The sequence below is a fragment of the Protopterus annectens genome, chromosome 13.part0 (genome assembly GCF_019279795.1).
Source record: "Protopterus annectens isolate FY-2018-M chromosome 13.part0, PAN1.0, whole genome shotgun sequence".
NCBI classification, from domain to species: Eukaryota; Metazoa; Chordata; order Ceratodontiformes; family Protopteridae; genus Protopterus; species Protopterus annectens.
The window spans coordinates 88,409,310-88,429,042 of record NC_056747.1 but is presented as its reverse complement, the minus strand read 5'-3'; the positions used below and the strand labels follow the sequence as shown (position 1 = coordinate 88,429,042).

The window sequence follows — 19,733 nt, the reverse complement described above, 5'->3', positions numbered from 1 at the left end:
AGGGGACATAGCTATAGTTGCATCTATAACTTTACTGTTCAGTGTATAGTTTTTTATACGTAAAAAACTCCACCTATATCAAAGTGTGGATACTAGCTTTTTTCAGAGGTGAACAGATAGTTTATTATTACTGGCCTTTCTTTGTTGACATGCCTTGCTTAAACTGCACAATCGCTGCACTTGCCTTCCAGCGTTTGCATGCGTGTATGTATTTATTTCCTACTTTCTTTCCTTTATTTTTCTTTCCTTTCTTCATTCATTCTTCTTTTCCTTCTATTCCTCCTTTGAGCTTCCACAAGGAAGAGCATTATTTTTATGTATCACTGGCTTATCATCCACTTACTGAATCATTAATATTTATTGTATGTATGCATGTGCATATACATTTGTGTAAGAGTTTCTATATTCCATTGAATGCTTGCTTTTGTTGAAAGAGAGATTGGTTATTTTCATCTTTTTTGAACACCTGTATTGAATTATCACTTAAGACATAACAAACCATATTAACATGTTCCCAGTTACAAACATTATGCATCACATGCATTCTTCTGTATAACTTGTCATCAATCCAGCATTATAAAATTGCTCAATTCCTGCCGTCCCTTAAACTTCACTCCTCCTCCTCCAAAGCATTATTCTGCATGTGTTATTCCCACAGTTTACCTTTTTTTTTCATAGGTGTATACTAGGCTAACAACCACTAGGGCTCTTAAAAGCATAGCCATGCAACCCAAATGTGACCCACATATTTGATTTATAAGGGGTGAGGTACTGACTGCTTCTGTCCATCAGAGGCACAGGAGCCAGACCAGGGGTGAATTTCCAGTTACCCGTCCATTGGTCCAAGTTGTGCTTAAATAGGTATAGGGAGGAACTGTGCTTCAAGTGGATGGGGAGCCTGTTCCAGAGAATTTAAATTCTCCGAGAAACGTACATGTCCTATTTATGTTGCTAGCAAAATTTAAGTATTTTCATCTAGTAGTTCAGATGCTGTTTGTTTTGTGGATGTGCAAATGATTCATCAAAGTAGTGTCCAGGGATGTCTTTTATGTCAGGCAGAGATCATCTCCCAGACGTCTGTATGATAGCAAGTAAAGAGACAGGGCTTTGAGGTGATCAGCGTAGCTTGGACATTTTGTTTTCTCCCTGTAATCCTCTTTGCAAAGAACCTCTGTGAACCTTACAACTGCTGCATGTGTGTGGTCAGGTACATACCGAAGGGGGTATTATACTGTATGATGGGCCTGATGAGGGCCGAGTACAGTGGTATGATGACCTGTGTGGACCTATATTCCATGCTGTTATAAGTTGAGCAAAACAGAAGGATTTTCTTACTACCTTTGACAACATGTTGATCGAAGTCTAGGTTAAGTCTACATGAGTTCTCAGATCCCTGACTTGTAAATCAACTTTTAAGGGTGTTATTTTTATGACATAGTTACCTGGGGTGGCAAACTTCTCAAAAGGTACTATAATGCATTTCTTGGTGTTGAGCTTTAAGCCATGGCTTTGGCACCAACTGTTTGTCTGTATTTAACCTTCCTGAAGGGTGTTCTCGTCTTGGGGTGATTCAGTGATTGCTTCCAGTTTGCAATCATCTGCTGATTTGGTTAACCAAAGGCCTTCCAGATTGGCTTTGACATCCAAAAAAGTAGATGCCAAAGAGGAGTGGGTCTAGCACAGAGCCCTGCGGGACTCCAATGGTGACTGACCTCTTTGTGGACGTGGCCTTACCTATTCTAATTTTCTGGGTCCTATCAGTTGGCTAGCTAGCTATCCAGCGTGTTATAATGGGGTTTATACTTAGTTCATAAGTTTGTTGACAGTGTCTGAATGGAGTATTGTATCAGATGCCTTAACCAGATCTAGGTAAACAGTATGCATAGTTTTCCCCTCATCCATTGCCTTCGTGACCTTTTCAAAGAAGTTCACCAGATTCAGTAAGCATGAACTTCCTTTGACAAAGCCAAACTGAGATGGACCCAATGCCTGGAGTTCTCCTGTGTCCTTATTGATAATTTCCATAATAATTATTTTCATGGCTTTGCAAATAAGACTAGTCAGACTAATGGGTCTGTAGTGACCAGGATGTGTTGAAGGTCCTGCCTTTTGAGGTGAGATGACTGTTGCAGCCCTCCATTCATGCGACACAAGCTCTGTTTTAAGACTTTAGTGAAGTAATGATTCCAGGAGTCCTGATAAGTTGTATTTTAGACTTTCAAGAGGCACCCTGGGATGTTATCAGGGCCAATTCAGGAAGTGTTCTTGGCTTTAGTGAGTGCAGCCAGTATATGCTCCCTTTTTATAGTTTGAGTGGTTATGTTTGAGGGTATTATTGGGGGGATAGACTGGGATAAGGGGGCAATGTAACTTGCTTCTGCCATTTTCTAAATATCTCACTTCAGTTTCATTTCTGTTACAATATTCAGTACTTCAAATACAGTTGGTTTAGACTTTGATTTCCATGTTCTAGTAACTGCTTTTTTTTGGCAACCACCAGAATTAAACTTTACAAGGCTTTACTATTTCTAGGCAATTTGGATTGTGTATTCCAGCTCAAAAAATAATTTCCTTAAAAGTCTGCTAACTCATTACACTACCAAAACATGTTTTCCCAGTTATGTCTTTCTTCACCCTCACATCTGCAGTGTTCTGCATCTACCTGAGGAAAATGTTTTTTGGAGTATGAAAATACTTATACAAACACTTAAAAGAACATTTTTAAATCTTGTAGACTTTGCTTCACTCTCTTTCCACCTTAAACCTCAGTTCATCTTCTATCTCTTGGTTTAAGAGCTATCTATCTGGTAGGCAGCAAGCAGTAAAGTGGCAAAACCAAATATCCTCTTTGCTACCTGTTTCCCTATAGGTCCCTCAAGGCTCCATCTTAGGTTCTTTACTATTCACACTGTTCACCAATGAACTCCCATCCACCACACCCAAAGCCTCTATAGTGCAATATGCAGATGACACCACTATTATATGTGCAGCCACCACACTAGATCACCTCCTGTCCCAAACCCAAGAATGCTTCTCTCTAGCCGAAACTTGGTTCACCAACCCAACAGCTCATTCTTAACCCATCCGAAACTAAATTACTCCTCTTTAGCTCCCACAGATCCCTTCCCTGCACTGACAGCTTTACTATCACCTCCAATAATAATACCACTATCACCCCTACCAGTCACACCAAGCTGCCAGGCATGGAAATAGACTACCACCTTATGTTTGATCTACACGTTGCCCACAAAAAACTCTGATTACTCTATCGAAACAAACACCATCTCTCAAACCATTCAAAAATAACAGTAGCAAGGACACACCTACTATCTGCATTACTCTATGCCTCCCCGTGTTCACTACCCTTCGCAAAACTGATCTAAACAAACTCTAATCATGCTACAATTTACAGGCTTATCCTGTAGAACTCATCACTGTGAGTGTCTCATCAAACTTAATTGGTTAGAGTTCCCACTAATACTTCAAAGCAACCAGCTCTCACTAGCACACAAAATATTACACCACTCAGGCAAAATCCCAGCTCTACATCTAATTCACCCTCACACCACTACTAGAACCTTAAGATCTAGCACCCAGAATCACCTACTGGTCACCAAATTTAACAATGAGGCAGGAAAATCTGTCTACAGCACTCTGTCTCTAAACTTTGGAACTCCCTTCCTGCCCACTTAGCATCCAACAGCTCCATCACTCAATTTAAGAAACTTCTTAAAACTCACTTCATGAACAACAGGCTGTTCTCCTGTCTCACCCCTGGATAACACTCTAGTATATAGCTAATCTCTCTGTAGCACACTAAAATATATTACCTTCTCAGTCTACCCATAGTCCTAATATTACTACAGGATAGGAAATATTTTCTCCCATGTTAAGATAGTATTACTAACTGCTCATCCTTGTCTAGTAGCTACTGTAATGAATTCTATGTATTGCTCCTCATAATTATGAATGTGTTTCCACTGTCTTACCTGTTGCTCTCATAATCACTCAGAGTACATACAATATGTGTCACTTTGTTTCACAATGTTAGTCTGCCTGTAATGAATGTCGCAAACAATGGCTTTTAATGTTAAAAATGAATGTAATTGGAGCGTTTCTTCCCGGCCTCCGCTGAAAATTGACCTGTATCCAGTCGGACTCTCTAGGTTAACAAAATTAAAATAAATAAAATAAGTAAATAAATAAATATTTCCTCACATTATTTCTTGTGAATTGCTTATCCGATCTGTCTTCCCAATCTTTTCTAACTTCCTTTGATTTGGTTCCTATAGTTATTGTGCAGTATTTTATACAACCTACTAATTATCTCATTTTTAACAGCAGCTTCTGTTCTAGATTAAACTAAAAACTCTACGAGGACAGGTTTTTCACTTAAGATTCTCCTATCCCTTTATCTTTGTCTATACTCTGATATCAATGCCTGATAAGGAAGCCAGCCTCTAGCCTGCAGACCAAATGACTTCTTGGCCTCCTCCCATTCTGTTACATTTCCCTGTCTAGTTATTTACTCCCAGTACCTTTGCCAGGTTCCTCCAGTAAATTCCAGCCCCATCTTGCCCATTCTCTGTCTCCCTTATTTGTAGTCATCCCTAACTGCAGAATCTACTTTCTCCTTCTCGTGTTGGCTTAGTTCTTGGAATACTTTCTATTAGTTTATGAATATAATATTCTGTATGGCTACTGTTATTCCTGATAAGGATCTGCAACCAAAATCCCATTTTCTCCCTTATTTCTTGAATCCCCCCCCCCGCTTCATGATCCCTTTCTACTTTGAATTGTAGCTTTCTGCTTGTGTTATGTATATGAGCTTTAACTGTGTAGCTCTAAAGTATCCCTTCAAATCAGGTAACCCTAATCCACCTTATTCTTTTGGAAGGATAAACTTGTATCACTTGATCCTTTCCCATTTCCCCTCCCAGATAAATTCCTTCCTGAGGAGCCAAATGCTCTGGATTATGCAGAACGCTCTGCATTTAACGACAAATGAAGCCACTGGTCCGCATTGAACAGCTTTGGCTTCGCAACATGGGTTTTGATTGGTTTGTATACCACAATTACTGCCAATCGACATTATATCGACGATACAAGCCAATGTGAGGGTTCCTCTTGTAGGTGAAACCTGTGGGTATCCTTGAATGACGCATTCAAATCCCACCCCTCCTCCTGTAAAGGCAGCTTACTTTATTTACTAACAGAATCCTTGGGGGAAGGGAGGGCTTGTTTTCCTACTAAAAAAAAGTCTCAGTACATTGATTCGAGTAAAGTACCAAGAGCGCGTTGTGTACGTACCTACGCAATATCGTAACAGGAAGGAGGGTTTATTTTTGTTCGTTGCTTCTCTCTCCCAATGTGGTTATAACTGGGAATATTGCGGAATTTTAGTGACAACTGGTGCAGTTGTTGAACATGTGCTTTTGGGGCTTAGAGATGCAGCAGTTGATCAGAGTACTGTATTGTCATGGGATACAAACAAAGTTGGAGGTATTCCGGTAAGAAGATATATGTTTTCAAGTTGTAGTGGAATGCTTATAAAACTTTCTCCTTAACAACACACCACAGTGTCCACCCAAATGTTGTACCTTTAGTTTAATAAAATATGGTTCAAGTGATGCTGTAGCATTTTGTTTAACAAGGAAAAAAAACTGCCAGGAACTTGCCCCCAAGTTAAGTGTAAAGCATTGTGTGAGGGGAGAGCAAGGAAACTAATACAGATGAATGAGTGACTGGCAACCACTGTAAAGAGGGCTACCACCTTTTCTTCATTTTGTAGGATGTGCGGTGGTGCAGCGGTAGCGTTGTCACCCCACAGCAAGAGGTTCTCCCGTTTAATTCTCTGCTGGAGCACCTTCTGTGTGGAGTCTGCATGTCCTCCCCGCGGTCGAGTGGCGTTGGAAAGACATGTGTGAAATGGGCATGTCTTTGTTGAAGGTTGGGTGTCGGGCTGGCAACTCGGCACCATAAAAAAAATCTACTGCCAGTCATTAGCGGACCGGAGTTCTGCTGTGGCGACCCCTAACTGGGAAAAGCCGAAAGAAGAAGCAGCAGCAGTCAGGCTCTGGTTACTTGTAACCCTAAGTCTAAAAAACTAAACCTAAACCTACTGTTCTTTTAGTACCCTGTGGGCAGGGCTGCACAGATTTGGGTATAATAGAGTGATTGGCCATACTTCTCAACCTGTTAGTGCAGAAGCCCAATATAATAGGGGGACAAAAAGCACAAAAATATAAATATTTTAAATATTGCTCTTATAAACTTAGAAAGTTTGCTGGAATAACAGGATCTGTGTTAGCATACATTTTCTGAAGGATATGTGTTTCCTTACGCAGTGACAGCTGTGTTTAGGAAATGCCTGCCCTAGGTGCAAATAAATAAATAAGGCATCGGTTAAATGGTGTTGTGGCTCTTGCTGTTTCAGCAATTAGTATCTTTTGAATTAAAAAAAAATATCTAGCTCTCAAATGTACAGATTTTTACACAATGGCTAAATTTTTGGCTAATTTTTGTTCTGTTCCTTATAAAAATAGTGGTTTTATTGAATTTTACAGGTGTTCTACCATGCCCCATGTTAATGATATGGTTCGTGCTGTGCGAAAATAGGGTGTTCCTTATTTTGACCATTTGTCACACATTGTTAGTCTTTGTTCCACATTGGCCTCTTAAGAGGTTGACACCTGTGATTCCTTCCACTCTTTATTATTATGCACAACATCTCCTCAGGTTGATATGTCTTACCTGTAGTAAAACTTGAGGGACTAATATATTTTCGCTGCTTGTATCTTGCTCTCCATATCCATAAACAAGAGCTTCCAGTTTGTCAGTTTTTGTTTTCTCTTTTGATTATTTTCTTCCCACATATCCTTAGATGCCTTAACAGAATCCTTCCTAATCCATACTCCTAAATACTTCATTTTGTCGTGTCCCATATTTATGGGTATTGCTGAACCAATTCCTGTGTGGGTACATAGTTTACATCTATTGCTTTTGTTTTAGCGTCATTAATTTTAAATTTTGAAGATACTTGAAACTGAATCAGAATGTTCCACAACATTCTGTTGTCCTTTTGTGTTTTTATCCATTACAAAATAATATCCGCAAACAAAGGCAACTTTTCTTGATTGCCATACTAATTGTATCCTTGAATTTCTGAGCCTCTTATTTTGTTTGCCAGTGGCTATAAATATAAAGGAAATAAAGGGGAAAGATGATCTATGTCCAGGCACAACCTATCAGAGATGAACCCTCACACTGCAAATTTTTGCTTTCGATCCCTCATATATCCTTCTAATTAACCTTATTATTGCATCAGAGAATGCAAATGCTTCCATTGCCCTACTCATAAAATCCCAGGTTACTCTGTTGAATGCTTTCTCTGCTCAAGGCCCACCAACGACATGGTATTTTCTTGCATTCTGCTTCCCACTGGATCATCATGATTTAATGTTGTCAAATGTTTGCCTCCCCTACACAAAACTAAGTTGATCCATATCAATTTTAACATCTTTGCCCCCCCCCCCTTTTTTTTTTTAGCTATTATAGATACAAATAGTTTGTCATGGTTTAAAATTGAAATAGTCCTATGTGAAGCGGAGTTTGATGGATCTCTGTTCCGAGGCAGTCTGTCTCCGTTCTGGGCTGCCTCCCCTCTTCGGGGGAAGGGGGTCCAGCCTTCTAGGCTATGGAGAGGGCCCTATCTATTGCAGTGACTCATTCAGCACCCACCTTCTTGGAACAGATACCCTCCTCTGGCTGTGTTATTTGATCTGTCTCTCCACTGGGGCAGTGAGCACTGAAGTCTCACGTTTTTCAGACACAGGTTCTGTCATCTTCTGATACCTCCCCAGATTGATTATCCCCCTGAGGAGGTCCCTCAGAAAAAGAAGTGCAAGAGGAAGCATTTAGATTCCCCTCAGGAATTGGTCACTGAAGATACTGATTTGATGAGGAGGAAAGGTCCTCAAGGTCACTGCCTGAAGATGTCTCCTTTGGAGACATCTTGGAGGAAAGTTTACCTGCAGGCTTTTGATACTCGACCGTTTACCTCTTAGGTGACTCCGCCCACTGACAAACTCATCCAGCTGATTTCTCAGCAGGTATGGAAAGCTTCAGACAACATTGAACCCATCCCTAAGAGACTGGATAAAATTTTATCTGCACACTAGAATAAGCAGTTCTGGGCCAAAGGTTTAGGAGTTGATGCTATGATCATAGCAGCCACCATGAAAAAGGAAGTCGCTGAGGAGAGTTCATCCATCCATCTACCCAATTGGAAGTCTCAGGTGATAGATTTGGGAAGCGAGTTTGTTTCATCGATGTTCGCCCTAAGATATTTGAATTTCCTGGCACATTTCACAAGACTTCAAAAGGATCTGATCACGGAGTTGTCAGATACCCTGACGGGAGCTGTTACTGAGGGACTCCAAGAGAAAGTTGCCTCCCAGTTAGCCACCGTGGAGTCTGTGTCTAATTCGTCCATGAGGCTCATTGCGCATACAGCCGAAGGGACCTCCAGAGCAGCAGGTTCAGGAGTAGCCATAAGGAAACACACCTGGATGTGTGATTTTGCTGAGCCATTTAAGTCTTCATTCGTCAATGCACCCTTTGACAGATCATCTTTGTTTGGTCCAAAAGTAAGAGAGACTTTATCCAGGTGTGAGAAGTTAGACCCTTTCTGCTGTGGACGTATGCCCCCCCCCAAGATCCTTTTGTATGAATCAGAGGAGCAGTGGAAAGATGTGGTTCAAAAAATCCAAAGGGCCTTTCCAAGACACACATGGAGGCAGTTCCCCCTAGGCCAGAGGGGGGAGGCACAATGTAAGACGTTGCGAATGTGGCAGAGGTGGCCTGCAAAACCAGGGCTTCAGGGATTATTTTCCAAGTAAGTCCTTTCAGTGTTCCTGAGTCTGAAGAAGTCACTATATGTGATGAAAGCGCTTACTGTTTAATGCTTTGTCATTAAAGTTCTTTTTGTTATCTTTGGGTGATCCTTGCTGTACTTTTATTTTTTTCCTGAAAGGAGGCTTGATTGTCTTCCTCTGGAGGCAGTTGCCAGACACTTATCCTTGCACCAAAACGCCTGATTAAACATAACAGATTCTTGGGTACAATGGATCTTATCCAAAAGTTATACCATAGTCTTTTCCCATCTTCCCACCGAATGCAAAAAAAATCCCTGGTTTTCCACCCAGTCAGAGGGATGCAGCAGTTCTAGAAATTCAAAAACTGCTAAACAAGAGAGTCATCCAAGAAGTCCCACCAGACCAGAGAGGATCTGGAACTTACTGAAAATTCTTTTTAGTGCCAAACAAGACAGGGGACTGGAGACCAATTTTGGATCTCAGTGTGTTAAACAGATCACTTCAACAAACAAAATTCTGGATGGTTACTGAACAGTCCATTCTCCCCTTTTTAAGGAAGGACGACTGAATGTGCTCAATAGATCTTCAGGATGTGTATTACCATATAAAGATGGACAAGCGCACCAGGAAGTTCCTCTGCTTCCAACTGGGAGCCAGTGATTACCAATTCAGAGTGCTGCCCTTTGGTCTCTCCACAGCCCCCAGGGTGTTCATAAAATGCATGGCAGTAGTAGCAGCTCACTTGAGACCGCAAGGATTCCGGGTGCTTCCATACTTGGACGACTGGCTCATTACTGCTTCAAGCAGGCATCATTTGATAGAAGCAAGGGATTACACACTCAACACTTGTGCCTACCTAGAAATTACTGTAATTCACGAAAAATCCCAGTTGTCTCCAACTCTGAGTCTAGAGATTACACGGGTAGTTCTGAATACAGCTGTAGCATTCCTTCCTTCAGTGAGGCTTCAAAGAATTGTAGCTCGGGTTTAGAAGATAATCTACAGAAAGAAGGTTCCTGCTCTACTAATTTTGCAAGCTCCAGGTTCAGTGGCAGCATCAGTAACACGAGTTCCTGTAGCCAGGTTATTATTACACTTGTCCCACCCACCAACTACAGTGGCTGCTAGCATCTCAGTGGTCTATGCTACACTAACCCAGGTCAGACCAGATTTTGATCACCAGTCAGTGTAAGAAGTATCTCCTTTGGTGGACTCATCCTGAAGAAATTCTCTGCTGCCCCATTATCCCTCCAGATCCGTTGATCATAGTGACCACAGACACCTCCCAGATGGGGTTGGGGTGAGAGGGTCATTTTCTGGGCAAGACTGCCCAAGGCACTTGGTTCCCCCTTAGAGGCCAACTTGCATATCAGTGTTGTGGCGTTGAGCGGTGCTTCTAGTGTTGCAGGCCTTTCACACATCTCTTCCTCAGGGAACAATTGCAGTTCAAACAGACAATATGTCAGTAGTTTGGTACATCAACAAGCAGGGAGGAACCAAGTCTTACCCCCTTTGTCAAGAAGCACTCAGAGTGTGGCAGTGTGTGATCTCTTCCATCTGCTTTCTAATGGCAACACATATTCCGGGGAGTTCCAGTGTGATTGCAGACAAACTGAGCAGATGTATCCTTCATCTTCGTGAATGGTCTCTCATTCCAGAAGTAGTGGAAAGGATTTTCCATCAGTGGGGCCACCCTTGCTGTGACCTGTTTGCCTCTCCCGTAAACAACAATTGCAGCAATTACTTTGCCTTATTTCCCTTCTGGGGAAGTCACCTAGAAACTCTCTTCTCCACAGTTGTCCCCCCAATCTCCTGTATATCCCCCCCCCCCGATACCTCTAATTCCAAAATTCCTGCAGAAAGCACTCTGGTGGAAAAGCAAAGTAATCCTCATTGCCCCCTTTTGGCCTCGACAGATTTGGTTCCTCCTTTCTTTTGCCTTTTGCACAAAACATTCAGGCTTGGCACCCCTGCCTATCGGTCCTGCTTGAAATGGCAAAATTGTCCTACATGAACTCTTCTGCTTCCATCAGGATGAACAGAACACATTAGGTGATCACTATGAGGCTATGTAATGTGGAAGACTCTTACACCTAGATATCACATTGTGTTACAAGAAAACATCACCTAATGACATGTTGGATTCCAGAGATTACTTTGTTAGCATGGTGGAATATCTGTATGCTATCCCCATACCCCATTTTGATGTCTGAAGCTCTTAGTGTGTTCCACTAAACATTACATAATTTCCCTGTATTTCCCCATGCCTGTTAGTAAATATTACACTTGTCCCACCCACCAACAGTTGTCCCTCTCAACAGCAGAATGTACTGTACATTTTGACACTGCCTTCATGGACTGTTCGACTTCCGCAACCTATACAGCAGTGATGCCTATTTAGTTTTAACACAGTTGCAGTATATGTAGTGTGTGATGTCAATCGGGAATTGAGCATGAATACCTTTCAGTAGTTTGTGCATTCAGCTAGTTGAGTTAATGAGTTGCAGTCAACTGTTACTTTCTCAATGAACTGGTGATTACCTACACAGAAAAAACGCTTTCTCACATTTCCTCTTAACTGCCAATACTGTTGTTTTAAAAGCATGTCAACTCATCTCGTGCTACTTATTTCTGTTAGATACTGCTCTCCAAAACTTTGCTAATTTCCTTGAGGTACTTAAAAGTTTCTAATTTCCCTCAGTGCTTCATTTCATCCAGACTTTATCATTTGCTTTGATGCAGGGCTTGTACCACTTTGATTCTGCCACATAAAGCCCCCAATCATATGTTCTTGAAGAAACGGGTTTTCCAGAACTGCACAGCATATTACATGGAGTCGCATCACCTGTCTGCACAAAGAAATGACAGTGATACTTCATTTATGTGTTGTTGCTTTTCATACTGTTTTCTCACTCAGCTTTACATTTAGTTCTAAATTATATGACGGTGCCCTGATACCTTTTCTGTTGCTGCAACCATAGACCCCAATGCGTAGTCTTATTTTGAGTTTTTCTGAGGGGTAGTACTAGCATTTCTTTGCTCAAAGTTTAAGTATCAGCAGTTCTGACCATTTGTCATATTCTGCCATTCCTTTTTACTGTTTAGACCCCCTCCACACCCCCTCAATGCATCTGAACTTCATCCCTGCTGTTAATGTTTGTGTGATCTACAAAGCACATGGTTTTCTTCTGATGCCTGAACCACATATGCAGCAGCAAAAATCCCCCATTTGCCTTGTGCTCACAAGGCACCATTCAAAGACAGTGATGAGCTGGCTGTAGATCTCCCACATTTCCACCTAAAGCATAGTATACTTACCAGAAGTACAACTTTGTAAAACTGTAAATTAATCAAAACATCAAGTTTTAACTTGTGCTACGTCAAGGAGTGTGTGTGTGTGTGTGTGTGTGTGTGTGTGTGTGTGTGTGTGTGTGTGTGTGTGTGTGTGTGTGTGTGTGTGTAAATGTTTTAAATTACGGCCTGATACAAAGGGTGACACTCAGTAGAATAGAGTAGATGCTGTGATTACTGAAATGGTGAAGGAGAAGATGACAAAGCAAAAGAACACCAAATTGCTAGAGCAAGATAGTATCCCTGTTTATGTTTGGAGGAAAAGTAGACAAATTGTGGTGGAGATTGGGTGCACCTCTTTATTTGGTTATTAAAGAAGAGGAGGAGTCAGACATCCTGAAGGAAGTCTGTAATAGTGGTTATACATAAATGGCAAGGAATAATGCATTAAAAGTAGGGTCTTACTGCCAAGTCACAATCTTGAATCATTGTTTTTATGGCAATCATGGCACATAGGTTAGCTACAGTAGTAGCAAGTTTAGTAGATGAATATCAGTGTGGGTTCATGGAGGTAAGAAGGACTTCTGATAACATTCTAAGTGATCTCATTTAAGATGCGGAGAACAAGGGGGGGCAAGAAGTATTACTTGCTTCAAAGGATGTGGAATAGGCATTTTGATAGGGGCAGTTGACCCTGTTTTCAGATGTTCATCGTGTTACACTGCTGCAGTCATCACACTTGGGTTATCCTGCCATCAGGCGGTCCCGCAGTCGGCCAGAGTTCCAAAGTCTTGGTCCGGCGTCGGTTGCTGTTGCTTCTTCCTGACGTCAGTGCGCCAGGGGTATATAATATGCATCCGACTCCATTTTCTTCAGTCTTTCTTGCAGTTCGCAAGTGCCGGTCGGCTGACTCCTGAGATTTTCGAAGTCGAATTTCAGATCCGAAGTCTTCAGTAAAGCTAAGTACCCAGTTGGGGAAACCTTTTTCTTGCCTCAGACTGATGTCAGAAAATAATTGTATTTCTTCTGGGAAGCAAATACCTCATAAGGACTTCCACTCTTACTGTATTCCATGCCTAGGCCCTGATTTTCGAAGTCAAATTTCAGATCCGAAGTCTTCAGTAAAGCTAAGTACCCCATTGGGGAAACCTTTTTCTTTCCTCAGACCGATGTCAGAAAAAGTTAATAATTGTATTTCTTGTGGGAAGCAAATACCTCATAAGGACTTCCACTCTTACTGTATTCCATGCCTAGGCCCTGATCACGACATCACTAGTTGTCGGTTTTGTGCTAGATTTAACAAATGCACAATAAAAAGACGTTTTGATTTTGCTTTACACTACTTTGGCCGAAGGTTCAATTATACCATGCCGTCGGATCAGCCGACGACCTCAATACCGAAAAAACACAAAGACAAAGATAAAGACAGGCATCCGAGGTCCAAAACCGACGACTAAACCTCTTCTAGGCCAGTCGCTGGTTCGCCGGTTCGTCGGTTCTCAGTGAGGCGCTTTCGCAGCCCCTGACACCCGCTACCTCAGAGCCACAGGCCGCTTCCGACTCCCATGTGGAGACATCTAGGCCTCTGGAAACTCAAGGTATTGGACCTACGGAAACTAATCCCTCAGATGGGTCCGGAGCCGCTGAGCAGGCATTGGCTTCTGAGGGTGTTTTCAGACCTTCACAACTTATTAAAACAACAGCCAAGACAAAGGTACCATTAAAGACAAAGAAACAAGTACAGCATTCTCCTGGACAGTCCTCCATGCCTAAGGAACAGATGCTTAAAATGGCCGAAGACCTCATTACTCTAATCAGGGGTTCCCATCCCCCTCCTGAGAAAAGGCCTAGGCAGGATACAGACTCTGATCAGGTTTCCATTTCCTCTGATTCCTCTTCGGACCAGGGATACTCTTTACCCCCCTATGAGGACTCTGATGCTGAGGAATCTATCCCTTCAGCCTCTCCTCCTGAGGATTATTCTTTTGGGGAAACTTTACATACCATGAGGGAGCATTTCCATTGGGAAAGTCAGGATTACTCAGAATCCAAGAAAAGGCTCAGGGATTTCCTCTTATTGCCTCAGCACAGGCCCCTGGCTATTCCACCTATGCCTGATATTGTGGATGATGTGTTCTCTGAATCCAGCTTATCTCCTGACTCTTTGCCCCTGCTCCTGCCAAGCCAGATAGGTATTATAGAGTCCCTGACTCTCACAAGTTTCTTTACAAAAACCCTTCTGCTGACCCAGAAACTATTTCCCAGGATCCAAAAGGGGTTAAGGCTTCCATTGCAAAAAATCCAGTACCCTCTGACAGAGATTCCAGAGCTTTGGATAGATGGGGGAAGAAAGTATACATGTCTGCAACTTTAGCAGTAAGAGCTTTAAATTGCCAGTTTCACATGCTTAAGTACCAACAATATTTAATTGCTCAGTTAAAACAGAAAATGCTTGCAAGCTCAGAAGCTCCTGATTATAAAGAAATGCAGGTTTTATTGCATGCAGTTGAACGGGTGGGAAAACATACTCTGCAATGTGGTTTTGATTCTTTAGAGGCCTCTTGTAGAGCCGCAGTTACAGGTTCTGTTATTCGAAGACATGCTTGGTTAAAAGAACAGAGTTTACCTGATCATGTTAAGGTAAAATTATTGGATGCCCCTTTACAGCATGATACCTTGTTTGGTGTTAAGGCAGAAGAGGTGTTAAAGAAAATGGAGGATAAAGCTAAATCTATGCAAACAGTCAAGGATTTCTTACAGATACAGCCACCTCGGTTTAGCAGAAATTGGCCAACAAAAAATTGGTCCTTTCCAGTGTCAGACAGGCCACAGAGAGGCAGATACAGACGCCCAAGAGGCAGATTTCAACCCCAAGGCTCAAATAGACAGCGACAGTGGGACACCTCAACCCCAAAAGGAGGTGAGGACAAGTCTCAACCTTACAGGAAGCAGTCACAATGACTTTCCTCTGCGTACGCCAATCACGTCCCTTTTGGAAGCCCCCTTAGGGGGAAAACTTGCACTTTTTTCTCAAAACTGGCAAACGATCACCCAAGACAAATGGGTCCTGAATATTGTGTCTCAAGGTTGCAGATTCCACTTTCATACTTTACCAAAGCTAAAAGGAATGCCAGACCTGCCACAAAATCAATGGGCAGAGGCAGAAAAACAAATTTCAGCTCTCATGGACATGAGAGCTATACAAAAAGTACCATAACAGGAAAAAGGACAAGGATTTTACTCAAGACTCTTCCTGGTCCCCAGAAAGGACAAAGCCTGGAGGCCCATACTGGACCTTTCAATTCTGAATACTTACCTGGATATTCCGAAATTCAAAATGTTGACATTACAGCAGCTTCTACCCATGCTGGGCAAGAAGGCTTGGCTTGTTACTCTGGACCTCAAAGAGGCATACCTGCATGACCCTATCAGACAAAATTGCAGAAGATACCTCAGATTCAAAGCTGGTACAATGCACTACAAATTCTCTGCACTGCCCTTTGGCTTATCTACTGCACCCAGGGTCTTCACAAAGTGCCTGGCACCAGTAATTGCATTTTGCAGACAACAAGGAATTCAAATATATCCATACCTGGATGACTGCCTCATCCAAGCAGAGACAAAGGATATTCTTCTAAAGCATCTGGCGTTTGGGAAAAAGTTGCTAATTTCTCTAGGGTACACAGTAAACGAAAAGAAGTTAAAACTAGTGCCCTCACAACAGATTATATTCCTGGGTGCCAGCTTAAATACAACGACCCAGATGGCTTACCTCACGCCAGACAAACAAGTTCAACTAACTCAATATTTTCAATTACTGGCAAAAAAGTCCCATCTCCCTGCCAGAAAAATTCTGTAGGCCCTGGGATTCATGGCATCCTGCATACTACTAATACCATATGCCAGACTGCATATGAGGAAATTACAGTGGTACCTAAAAAGTGTTTGGACTCAACACTCTCACAGTTTAGAAGCAGTAATTCCAGTGATTCCCTGCCTACAACAGGAGTTTCGATGGTGGGCACAGGCATGTCACCTAAACAAGGGTCGGCCTTTTACCCAACCCACAGCCAGGCAAACTCTAACAGATGCTTCGGATTACGCCTGGGGAGCACACATGGCAGGAAAATGCATTCAGGGCAAGTGGACCACAGACCAGATACATCTTCACATCAATCAAAAAGAGATGTTGGCTGTTCAGAATGCCCTAACAGCTTTCAAGGACCTTCTACATCCAGGACAACTATTGCTAAAGACAGTCAACACCACAGTAATGTGGTAGATAAACAAACAAGGGGGGCACTCATTCTTATCCCCTATGCAGGCAAGCCATGACCTTGTGGAACACAGCTCTAACGTACCAAGTTCACCTGCAAGCACAATTCCTGCCAGGAAAGGAAAGTACTCTGGCAGACGACCTAAGCAGAAATATCATGGACCCTCACAAATGGAAATTGAATCCACAAATCTTCAGCATGATAACACAAAAATGGGGATGCCCAGACATAGATCTTTTTGCCTCTCCACTGAATTGCCAACTACAAAAATTCTGCACAAGGACTTATCACAAACAAGCATGGAAAGTGGATGCTCTTCTATTCAGCTGGAAAAACCTAAGTCTATGCCTTCCCACCACTGCCTCTCCTTTCAAAAGTACTCCTAAAAGCCAGACAAGAAAAACCACAGATGTTACTGATTGCTCCAGACTGGCCACGCCAGCACTGGTACCCTATCTTAAGGAACTTGACTCAGGGCCCACCATGGATTTTGCCCCAAATTCCACACCTTCTGACTCAACAAAACAATCAGATCCTACACGGTCAGCTCAAAACCCTAAACCTGGCTGCATGGCAGATACTTTAGTCAAACAGGCAACACCTCTCTCTAAAGCTGTTATGGATGTCATTCAGGAGGCCTAGCACCAGGAAAGCTTACTCAGAAAAATGGAAGAGATTCTGCGCCTGGAACCAGGCTCACAGCCTTGACCCTCTTGTTCCAAACATTCCTCAGATTTTACAATACTTAGCTGAGATGCTGGACAGAGGCCTATCCTTTTCATCAATTAAGATCCACGCCTCTGCCATTTCTGCACATTACAACACGGATCCTCCTTTATTCTCTCATCCCTTGCTAAAGCAGTACCTAAGCGGGGCTAAAAACATAAGACCGACCCGGAGAGCACCAACACCAACTTGGGACCTCAATTTCGTTTTGGAAAAACTGACCCTACCACCTTTTGAGCCAGCCAATACAGCCAATCTAAAATTTTTATCATGGAAAACAGCTCTGCTCCTGGCAGTAACTTCAGCACAAAGAGTCTCAGAGCTACAGGCATTAATGGCAGTTGAACCTTTTATAATTTTTCATCAGGACAGGGTATCTTTAAGGACAAACCCTACCTTCATGCCAAAGGTGGTATCTAGTGTGGCTCTTAACCAAACCATCCATTTGCCTACTTTTTATCCAAACCCCCCCAAAATAAAGGGGAGAAACTTCTGCATTCTTTGGACATACACAGACAGCTATGCTTCTACTTGGACAAAACAAAAGCTTTCAGGAAAACTGAACAACTGTTTGTAGCATATGCTGCAGGATCACAAGGCAAGGCTATTTCAAAGCAGACTATATCCAAATGGATAGGACACTGTATTCGGTACTGCTACACACAGCATGGGAAATCAGTCCCTAATAACATTAGGCCTCATTCCACCAGGGCAACAGCCTTTCTCAGAGGAGTACCTAACAAGGAAATTTTGGAGGCTGCAACTTGGAGTTCAGTGCACACCTTCACCAAGCATTACCACCTGCCTCTTTACTCTAAATTCAGAGCAGGATTTGCCACTGCAGTTCTGCAGGGCCTCATAGCCAATCCTAACTCTTTATAGACCAGCCACCCAGCCTTAGCTTTGGGATTCAACCCAAGTGTGATGACTGCAGCAGTGTAACACGATGAACATAGTACAGTTTTGTACCTACCATAAATGTAGATGTTCAAGTGTTCACACTACTGCTGTCCAGGTTACCCTCCCTCCATCCCCTCTGAACTAGCTGGACTTATCTATACCTTTCTATCCTATACAACCTTTGGGGTGTATTTGCTGGTAACTGAAGGTATTATTTTTATTTTATATGTATATTTTTGATTAGCAATATGTATTGCCTACCTACTTGGGGGCACTTGACATCTGGGGCAAGAAAAACTGAAGAAAATGGCATTGGATGCGTATTATATACCCCTGGCGCACTGACGTCAGGGAAGTAGCGACAGTAACCAACGCCAGACCAAGACTTTGGAACTCTGGCCGACTGCGGGACCGCCTGACGGCAGGATAACCCAAGTATGATGACTGCAGCAGTGTGAACACTCGAACATCTACATTTATGGTAGGTACAAAACTGTACTTTTTGGAGGCTGTGAGCTTCCAGTTTGAGTTTTGGCAGTGCTTAGACAGCTGTGCAGGAAAACAAAAGCAAAGCTGAATTTGATGGATGAACTAACAGATGGAACAAGACGGGGTGCCCAGTGTTGCCACTTCTTTTTGTGTTGTCTTTAGATCCTATGGCTACAACATAGGAGTAATACTGTGCAAGTGATTGCATGGACCATATGCATCTTTAAGTAGACAAACTTAAAAGCTCTTACCACCCTTGTCAAGCATCAAGCAGGGCCTTACATAAGCCTGGTGCAGATTTGTGTCTGTCCACCTAGTCATAGAGTAGCCTTAAACATAGCCAAAGTAGTAGATTGTTTGATATGTAGTGGCATCTTAATCCATGTGCTAGGAATATGCAGTGTTAGGAATTTATTCCTCCGACTAGTAGTACATGTTATTGTGAAATTTAGGTCTGGAGTGTGGGCATATGTAGAGGCCTGGTTTTGCTAAGTAACAGGAGCTTGGATAGGATTGCGTCTTTCATGGCTTGAAAAGCTAGACAGAGGTCACCTCAGAGCAGCTGGTAGGCTACTGAATGTAAGAATAGTCATGCCAATCTTTTGCGATAGCCAAAGGATTTAAGACATTTAATTTTCATAGTTAGAAGTCTCTGGGGCCTTTCCAGCTAAACAATATAGTTGGTTCTCTACATACCCAAAGGGAGCATTGCATTCAGTTATAGATCTGATAAGAATATGGAGATAGAATGACTTCTTTGGGTCTTGAAGTCATTCCCTTGATAAAAAGATTTCTGCCTTTGGTGGTAACATGATCAAGTAAGACAGAGTTGTCTACATAAGTACCCTGATCTGTTATGACATTCTGTGTCTCAAGAGGAGTACCATTAAAAACATATGAGGAAGGGAGCAGCTTTTTTGCAAAACAATGTGCTGCACTTTTTGCATTTAACTTTAGACTGTTTTTAGAAAACCTGATATACACACATTCTAACCCTTGCAGGAGCTATTTTGTGTCAATGGATGAGTGGATAACAGTACCCAGCTTGTAGTCAACAGCAGAGATTTGGTCAGACACATTTCTGGGGTATTTGCTTGGATGTCTGCAAAATAAATGCTAAACAACAAAAGGCCTAATAGGGATCCCTGTGGCACACCACTCATTGCAGTTTTGT

The 19,733-nt window shown here is 42.3% G+C and overlaps 1 protein-coding gene across 3 annotated transcripts in view; it reads left to right on the top strand.

The window, feature by feature from the left end:
- The window catches only part of LOC122817602 (cold-inducible RNA-binding protein B-like), a 936,366-nt gene that overhangs the window by 668,367 nt on the left and 248,266 nt on the right, over positions 1 to 19,733 (top strand). The gene's annotated exons all lie outside the window — the stretch shown is intronic.